This window comes from Chinchilla lanigera, unplaced genomic scaffold, assembly GCF_000276665.1.
Source record: "Chinchilla lanigera isolate Chin_1 unplaced genomic scaffold, ChiLan1.0 scaffold00037, whole genome shotgun sequence".
NCBI lineage: Eukaryota > Metazoa > Chordata > Mammalia > Rodentia > Chinchillidae > Chinchilla > Chinchilla lanigera.
Window position 1 is genome coordinate 13,242,346 of NW_004955438.1, and position 6,364 is coordinate 13,248,709.

At 44.6% G+C, this 6,364-nt stretch overlaps 1 protein-coding gene across 3 annotated transcripts in view; it reads right to left on the reverse strand.

Moving 5' to 3' along the window:
- Rps6ka5 (ribosomal protein S6 kinase, 90kDa, polypeptide 5) overlaps positions 1-6,364 on the reverse strand; it is a 173,630-nt gene that overhangs the window by 23,895 nt on the left and 143,371 nt on the right. The gene's annotated exons all lie outside the window — the stretch shown is intronic.

The following is a 6,364-nucleotide window of genomic DNA, read 5'->3' on the forward strand; positions in this document are numbered from 1 at the left end:
TCCCAAATATTTCAGTGGGAAAAATAACAGAAGGTGTGGCGTGAGATTAGCTTGGATATCCTGCATGTACACTAGGCTCTCTAATTCAAAACCTCACAACATAAAGAACTCAGAGAACTCAGGTAAGTGAATTCAGCACTCAGATTTCAGAGCACCAAAGGGAATTTCAAAGGTCTTCGCCTCCTGCCTCCTTCCCTGTGGGCCCACAGGAATGAGGAGCAAAGTCCCCCAAGGCAGGGCAAGTCAGAACCAGCTGGATAGGAGCCACCTCTCCATATCTGCAAACAGGTACTGGAGCTGTGGCTTTCATGGGTTGAAAGCACCTGCCTCATTATTTGCTGCTGTACACAGACAGGCAAGCCAGGTCAATAATTTAATGAGAAAACCAAGGAGTGATTAAAATTAAGAATCTCAATATAGTACGCATGAAGATGAACAGTTACCTCATTTGTGTTCACAGAACGCTATTGTGCATATTAATAACTGGCATAAAGCCAGGCAATAAATGTGCCAGAGACAGAATACTGTGGTTAAGAATGTGGACTCTGAGGCCAGATTGAGTTCAAGGCAGGTTTTCTTCCTCACTGGCTATGTGACCTTGTTAACCTCTCTGTGCCTACTTTTTCACCTGCAAAATGGAATATCAACAGTACCTAACATGGGTATTATGCATTAAGATGTGCGCTGTGCCTACACAGTACCTAGCACAGACCAAATGCTTAGAAATATGACTCTTATTCATCATCTATGTCAACCATAAAGAAAACAGACACAGAAGCTACATTAAGAGGCCACTGAAAATTGTGAAATGATAATGGAACCACACTTTGGCATAAAATTATAACAATACTGTTAAGGTCAAATGTAATTCTACTTCTAGCACTGCATTCTGGTAACCCAAGAAAATGTTGGAAGACAAGAAAAGAATCCCCTGTCCTGGTGCTTTGTTAACGTGTTCCCACTGGCCTGAACCTCCAGTGGTACACGTGTGACTGTCCCACATGTACCACCGGTAGCTCAGGGGCACCCAGCAGTGAGACATACAAATTAAAGCCCTGTTGTGAATGTGTTAATTGCTGTTTGCAGTGTTCCTAGTATTACCAGATTCAGTCCTCTCCTTAGATACATATCTCTGAGAAAGAAATGGGAAATGCTTTCTCAGGGAAAAATAAACACAGACTTTCCTATTTTCTCTACTTTTACTGTACTTTTTGTGGGAAAGAATTCCGTATAAAGGTCTGAGATATAGATAAATATGCTGCTGGTGACAAACGCTGCTGTTGCTTTGGGGCAGAGAAATATGCACTGTGGCTGACATCACTGTAGGGTAATATTACTGTGCCATCTACTGCTTCTTAAATGTTGGGCAGGTTGCACTGTGTGTTGGAAATCTACTCTGCATCCAGTGCTGGGGAAAGCGAAATTAGTCCTGTGAAGACACAGAAAATGGAAAAGTCCACGATGGCGGGTCCATCCTGAAAAGAAGCATTAGAAAACAACAATGGTTCTGCTGAATTGCCAAGCCTGGAGAAAGGAGCACAAGGGGACCCTGGCCCAAGCCATCAACTTGTCCTGGGTAAAAAACAGTATTGATATGCAACTGAGTTGTTAACACGGGCTGCACACAGCGAGCTGACATTTTAGATTTGCACGAGGAAAAGAGCATGTCAGGAATAAAATGAATGGAAATCTGATGGAACCTCTTGCTGCAAGCAGCTGTGGTGAGAGAGCATGGAGATCCACGGGCAAGAGCCCCAAACCATCCCCCTCCGCGAAATCTGTCCAGAACCAACACGAGTAGCCCGAGCAGACGATGACTATTCCACCACCCCAGCCTGGAGGAGCAAGAGCAGGAGCATGCATCGAGACTCCCTGAAGGACACTGCTCAGACTCCTGTCACCTTGCTAAAGAGGTGACACAGGGTTTCGTTGGTCACATGAGAGGTTCTGCAGCTTATTCCTGCTAAAAACTGCGCGTCAGGAAGAGGCCCAGGAACGAGGGTGGGGCAGTGAGGAGAAGGAGTTCACCCTTTTCTCTCTGGGAGGATGACCTCAGATTTACCTTTTTCTTACACTGTTCCCTTGAGATGTACCAGGTTAAGATGAACGCGGCAGCTGTGCCAGGCTGTTGGCAGCCAGCCCTGGCAGAGAGCCTTACCTTGGCTAAGGGATGTGAGCAGGCACAGAGGCCCTGAGCGATTCTCTTACAGGACTATGTTAAGGACTTTCAGGAGCATCAGCGTCTGTGCGTTACTCTTCTACCCAGGGTAAGGACAACTGCTGTGCCGATCCCATGCAGGGCTCACCTACACTCACTGTACAGTCTTCTCACCGCTGGGCGAGTGTGTGCCCTGTGGGCTGGGAAGCCCTGCCAAGGTGGCCCTGATAAAGCTGTGTTTGATGCTACCATCCTGTCCTGTCCCCTCTACAGAGGGCAAGTAACCCTGAGCTCTATGAAGCTAAGTAACACTGGGGTAGGATTCCAGCTGTTTGCTGGAATGTCCACGCTGCTCTGAATCTGGGGCCTTGCTGGACACAGAATGGGCACCGCAGAGGTGGAGGACTCCGTGGAACGTTTGTCATTAACAATACTACAGCATCCTGGCAGCTCGCAGACTGGTTCTACGGAAGTACCTGAACACATCTTAATCTCCAAGGTGGGCACAGCTCAGGTGAAGGCACTCAGTATTGCTTTTACTGGCACATCTCATCCCACGTACACTTTCTGTGCCCCAGCCAGTGATGGAAGCTCTTACTTCCCTAACTACTTGGCTATCAATCTTAGAGTTCCTTTCTCTAACTCGGGCAGGAGAGGGCACAGAACCCAGAACCCGGGGTAGCTTGGGGCAAAGCAGCTGCATGTCATAATCCAAGAGTGGCAGTGTTTAGCGCCCACGGCAGAGTGGAATGCAGAAATTTCAGAGTTTGCTAAATGGAAAAGAGCCAGAGGCTGAGAAAAATTGCTAAAGTACAGAGGCAAGACTCAGCCAAAAGGATGAGGCCTTTTGGGGGGTCATGAACAACCATAAGCATATGAGAAATGGCAGGTCACCCCACAGGCCAAGCGTCATGAATCAGACGGGCCAACTTCTCCCCATGGCTCTTTCTCAGAATGCAGGAGGCTGACCCTTTTGACTTCAAGTTTATGGGAGCAGTGAAGCACAGGCTTGGGGCAGGCGGTAGCATAAACCACCGGTTGTACAGTGACTGCATGGGGCATCACCCTAGACACAGCAGAGTCAGGTCTCACGTGCGAGCAGGGAAAGTGAGGGGAGGGACAGGGAATGACAGCCAGAGTGGTGCTGTTTCTGATGGACCCTCCCAGTGCACAGGGTTATCCCGAGGTTTTACGCAGGGCTCCAACCACTCCACACCCCCATGCACCAAAGGAGCATCTCAGCACAACTAACAATACAGTATGGTTCACCCAAGCCCACATGTTGTGCAGGTGAAATGGGAGTAAAAGGATCAAAAGGGTGATATAAAGAAGAATGATCCCGAGCTGAGGAATGTGTGCTAAGGGAACAGTGATTTCACCCTGCCCTCCCCTGCACAGCTCCCAGAGCTCCAGACGGAAGCTGCTGCAATTGCAACAAGTAGAAGAAAGGGTACCAGCAGAGGAATGGTGACGGTGACAAATGTTAACAGACCTTGGACAGCAAGTCAAACACTCTGGGAAGCGGAGATGCTAACAGTAGGTACAGAAATACCTAAACTGAAGACGAAGAAGAAGAAAAAAGAACAGCAAATTAAGCATCAAGGAAGCCTTATAAAATATGCCAATTAAGAATTTTATCAGATGGGTGTGGTGGCACATGCCTATAATCTCAGCACTCAGGAGGCTGAAGCAGAAGGATCACTGTGAGTTTGAGGCCACCCTGGGCTACATAGTGAGTCTGAGGCCAGTCTGGGTTTTACAGCAAAACCCTGTTTCAAAAAACCAAAATCAACAAACAAAAACAACAAAAACCTACCAACAAAGAAAAGCCCAGGTCCTAATGGATTCACTCCTGAATTCTACAAGAAATTTAAGAAGATCTAATGCTACTACTCCTCAAACTCTTTAATGAAATTGAAAGAGCAGCAATATTCCCAAACTCATTCCTGAAAGTAAGCATTATCCTGATACCCAAACGAGAGAAAGATCCAACTGAAAAAGAGTACAGTGCAATCTCCCTAGTGAACATAGATGCAAAAATTCTCAATAAGATACTGGCAAACGGAATGCAGCAAAGCATCAAGAAGATTATACACCATTACCAAGTAGTATACATTCTATATGTCCTCCAAATCAAGATATCAACATAAAAAATTTAAAAACATAAATGAATTGATTCAAGATTATAATTGATAAATCAACATTTTGCATCCAGAAGAATGCAGCAAGTCACACAAAATCAATGTATTAGAATAATTACCCAAATAACGTTCTCTGGGAGGACGTTACTAAGTTGGTTACTCAAACCAGTAGTTGGTTATGTTTTTCATGAAGGTCCCATGGTAGGTAACCCTTGAAGATGCTCCCTAATGATCACAGTATCCTTGCATATTCAGCCCCTTTAGTATGGACTGGCTCAAGTGCCTTTATTATTATTTCAGCAAAGAGGACAGGTGTCCCTTTCATGACTATGTTACAAAATAGTCTACCTTCCAGGCAGACCCTCCATTGCCTTCCTGACTCACGTGCTTTGCTGAAGTCAGGAGGTGCCATGTTGGAGAAGCCCACATGGCAAGGACCTGGGGTGGTCTTTGGCCACAGCCAGCAAGGACCACAGGCTCTCAGTCCAAAAGTACAAAGGAAACTGAAACTTGCCAACAGACACATGAGCTGGGAAGAAGATCCTTTCCAACTCAGCCTTGAGATAACATTTAGCTGTGCCTATGGGAAACCAGATTCCTTTCCTGATCCACAGAAACTGTAAGAAATGGCTTTTGGTTTTGGTGCTGGAGATACCCTACTGTGTAGGTTGTTTTTAAGCTACTAAGTTTTAGGCATAATTTGTTACTTAATGATGGATAATGGAAAATTAATACAGAACCAGAGCAAATACTTTAGGCTTTGCAAGCTTTATGGTTTCTGTCACAGTTATTCAACTCTGCTATTACAGCACAAGGTGCCAGAAAAAACAGGGAGTGAACATGTCTTTGTTCTAATAAAACTTTATTGATGGGCACTAAAATTTGAATTTCAAATGATTTTCACGCAAGGAAATACTACCCTTTGGTTTTTCTCCCAGCCTCGTAAGCTCAAAGGCCACATAGGCACAGATAGCAGAATGAATCTGGCCTGCAGGCTGTTGCTTGCAATCTGCTGGCCTAGACAGTACTAACTAGAGCTCTGTTTATTTGTTTGTCTATTTATATTTTATTTTTTGGTACCGGGAATCAAATTCACGACCTTGCACTTGCCAGGAAGGTGCTGTGCCACTGAGCTATCTTCCTAGCCCCTCGAGCTCTGCTTAATACCATTACAGTTGTCTTTCAGTATCGGCAGGGTGTTGGTCCCGGAACTTTCATGGACACTAAAATCTGAGGTTACTAAAGTCACTTACATAAAATGACACATGAACTTGGGAACAGATCCTTTCCAACTGAGCCTTGAGATAAGCCCATAAGAGACCGTGCAGAAGAGCACCTAGCTAAGCTGTATCTTTTCTTGATCTACAGAAACCATAAGAAATGGTTTTGGGTTTTGGTGCTGGGAATACAACTATGGCCTTACAAATGCTGAGCATATGACCTACACATGTACTCCCACATACTTTAAATCACCTTTAGGTTACTTGTAACCCCTAATACAATGTAAATGCTATGTAAGTAATTGCTTATTGTATTATTTAGGGAATAATGACAAGAAAAACGCCTGTATGTTCAGTAAAGATGCTACTGTCTTTGGCCTCTCTACACTGTACACGAAGGAGACGTGAGGCAGACGACATTCCAACGAGTCCTAAAGACAGCTGTGCAGTGGCATGAAGCTGCTTACACGTCACCTCATTTGTACAGATTCAGTGTAGTTCTTGGTATGCAGCAAACTGTTTTCGGAATTCCTTTTGTTTGAATTTTTTTTGATCTGTGGTTGGCTGAATCCACAGATGTGAAATCTGCAGACGAAGAGGGTTGACACTATTTCGGTAACACTGAGGCCTGGAGTTCTATAACATGATGTTTGTAATAATAAAATAGTAAAAAAGTGTATTTTCTTCATAGAAAATAAAACACCAAATAAATATCTCTAGACAAATATTTTCTACATTTCAAAGGCAGAGAAAGTGAGATAAAAGGAACGAGATGAGGGAAGAGCAGAAATAAAACCTCTATCCTCATTCTCAGCAAGGGCACATTCACCTATGGTTACAAAGCC